The following is a 3,504-nucleotide window of genomic DNA, read 5'->3' as shown; positions in this document are numbered from 1 at the left end:
ACAATAATTTGATCAATTTTTCAAAATATTTATAAATCAGAAACGAATTCATCAATTAAAGTTAGTTTAGGTTCATGACGAGAGGGAATAAATATAGTTTCTATGGGAAGTAGAAATCTCATTTTATCAACAATTAATTTCAAATGAACGCACAACCTTCCACAAGGGCTTCCACTCCAGCCTCCACATTTAGAAAAACCAAAATGGGCAGACTGAATTGCAAAATTAATTAATGAATCCCTTAAATTCTCTAGGCAATCCATTTTTTAATTACAAATGTGATTTTTTTTGCTTCCGAATGGAAGCATTGTAATCGACCAAATTTAAGTTTTTGATTTTTTATGTTATGTCAACCCAATATGATCCAAGAAGTCCGAAAATTAAATTTTTAGGTCGTGTCCGAACGTACGTGTGTATGTAACAAATTTTTTCTTCGATTTTCGTCGATTGCTCGCTAATGAATCAATGGAATTGAATCTTTTTTTTTTTCAAATGTAGGTATTATTGGGCCCTATCTATCACCGTCAATTAAAATTGAATTCATTGATGCACTTTATTCATTACGGAATTTTTTCAAAAACTGTTTTTTTACGATAATTCAAAAAAAATGTTCGGAATGAATTGAATGACAGCTCAAAAAGTTTGTTTCGATGTGCCCTTGACCGAGTTCGAACATGAAGGTGATATCAATAATCGCTATTTGATTTTTTTTGAAAATTTTCATTTTTTTCAATTTAACCGATGTCCTTGTAGATAAGGCTTTAAATGGATTAAATAATAGCTTAATATATTCCTTTCGATGCCACTAAGTCTAAGTTAAAAGATGGTTATGATAATTGCGTTCATTAATTAGATTTTTATGATGATTTTTTAAAATGTTGAAGTCATCGTGAATTTTTCCTTCGAAGTTACATTTTTGGTGATTTTGCTTCCGAATGGAAGCTTTGTAATCGATCAATTTTTCGATTCTCCAATTTTGCTTGGAAATGATGTAGAATGGCTGAAACGTAAAAATACAAAGTGTGAGGACCATGTACGTATGTGTGGCCGGAAGTGTAGGTCTATTTTTTCGAAAATTTTTATAAACCACTACAAATAAAGGACTAAAGTTGCAGCTAAAAATCTGAAATTTTGTCACGTACTTGGTATTACTTAGGAGCATTTCTGGGTGCAGTTTCAGCTCAATCGGCCCAGTAGTTTCCGAGATACAGCGATTTCTCAAAAATCTTTGGTCCTCAATATCTTAAATAAAAACCACATGACCGAATTGAATTATTATGACGCCAAAATTTTCTTCGTGATAATATCTATCGGATCAAGTTCTCTTATTGCCGTGTTACTATCGACAGTTTGGTAATAATTGGCATTTTTCCTTTGTATTAAAAAATCGTTGTGAACATGATAGCGCCCTGAAAAATTAAGATAGAAAGTTTTGAAATTTGGTACGATTGTAGTTTTTATGATATTACAGGATGGGATCGTGGATGAGCTGAATCGGATGAGTAGTTTAGGGGATATTCAACTTTTTGTGAAAAACTGTAGTATTCAATATCTCCAAAACTACTGGTCCCATTGACTTTTTTTTTTTTCATAATATTTGTCATGATGCCTTCTATCAAGATCAATTAAAATCTGCATACCCTCCCATACAAAGTTTTCAAGATATCAGCGTTTTTCTAGTTTTTCAAATTAAAATCCAATGTGGGCTCTATAATGCGCGTTAAATATGGACTAAACATCTGAGATTTTGGCTATTAGTTTGCATGATTGGCCCACATTTGTGTATAAAATTTTGTCTCAATCGATTCACTACATTCTGCCATAGGGTAATTCATCCAAAACGCTTTTTTTGTGAAAAATCACAAATCGATATTTTATCAATGTTTTGCATCTCTGTATGACTTCAAAAGTCCTATAATACATATTCAAGTTTTTTTACTCCATATAATCTAATATTTGATGGATATTGGCATGGTCTAATTTTTCAAGGGGTGAATTTTATACTCATTTTCATTATTCAAAGTATGGTTGGCAGTCAATACATTTAATTTCATTTATACTCACCCGTATTTGTCACACTGAAACTAAGGATCGAGTGATCGCCTCTGATTTTTTATGTGTGAAATTGGAATGGCTTCCATTCGGAAGCTTATTACCAATGTAATTGGTAAAGAGAAAAAAAAAACGCACGGAGTAACGGTCACATGACGTCTCCCAGATATAATGGTTCGAATACATTCAATTATGTTCTGTATGTCTAAATAGAATACTTACAATGAAATTCAATTGAAATTTTATTTTTTATTCATTATTTATCCGAAAATTTCAGAAATTATTCACATCGTACTTTAATTTTGTTGGTTTTTATTATGACAAATACACTCGCATGAATCATTTGAATGGAAGAAGAAGGTTTAAGTTTAGTTAATTATCACTAATGAAAACTTTTTCCAACTCACATTAATTGAACAAATAGGAGGTACACCCAGAAAAATGAATACTTATTTTGAGATTCCAAAGATCTTAAGTTGAGACTTACGAAAGTCTTAAGTTGAGACTTGTAGGTATCAAGTTGAGACTTTCGCAAGTCTTAACTTGAGACTTTCATGTCACAACTTGAAACTTGGAAGTCCCAATTTTGTATGAAGAGGGTTCCTTAAGAGAGGGGTTTCGTTGAGGGGAAAGGGGATAATTGTTGAGGAAGATTGTATGGGGGGTGGTCTAATTGGCGGCGATAGGGGGTTTCATAGTTCAGAAACAGCACCCCCCCACCCAATTTTCTCAACACTGACCGACGAGTGGGTTTTTCAAGGATATATATCTTCGAAAGTGATGGAGACAGAAATTTTTCCCTGAAAATTTGCGGGGGTTGAGGGGGGGGGGCAGTGCTCACCTAGAATTCTCGATGTATACCTTTAAGCCCCCTTCATTTTCCAAGGAAAATGAGCTATTTGCTTTAGTTTCGGAGATATCCTTGAAAAATCCACTTGTCAGTGACTCTTGGAGAAGGGGGGAGAGGGGTTGTACATCGAGAGCTCAGAATTAACCCCCCCCCCCCCCCCCNCATCAATGAGTGGGTTTTTAACGATGTTTCCGAAACTAAGGGAGATAGCCCATTTTCCCTGAAAATTGGAAGGGGGGGGGTTTACATGGGGAACCTTCGGTGAACAGCCCCCCCACCCCCTCGATTTTGAATCACGAAAAAAAAATTTGGGGTCACGAGGGTCAAAATTGTTTCAGTGGAAGAAATAACTATATATAAAACAATAGATTATTGCAGTGACCCCTACTCCCCCTCATTCCGGACTTTCATCCCTGACCCTTGTGACCCTTAGTTTGACCCTTGTTTTTGATCCCTATTCCTGTGACAGTGAGATTTAATTCTTGTTCTTGCATTCCTTATTTAGATTCGATCCTTGTTTCTGACCTATATTTGTTAACCTTCAAACTGCTCTGAATTGTGACCCTTGCGCCTCCACCTCGTGACCCCTCCCCCCCCCCCCC

The sequence above is a fragment of the Diachasma alloeum genome, unplaced genomic scaffold, assembly GCF_001412515.2.
Source record: "Diachasma alloeum isolate Michigan unplaced genomic scaffold, Dall2.0 Dall_scaffold_01168, whole genome shotgun sequence".
Taxonomy (NCBI): Eukaryota; Metazoa; Arthropoda; class Insecta; order Hymenoptera; family Braconidae; genus Diachasma; species Diachasma alloeum.
The sequence above is the reverse complement of the archived record's forward strand: the minus strand, read 5'-3'. Positions refer to the sequence as shown.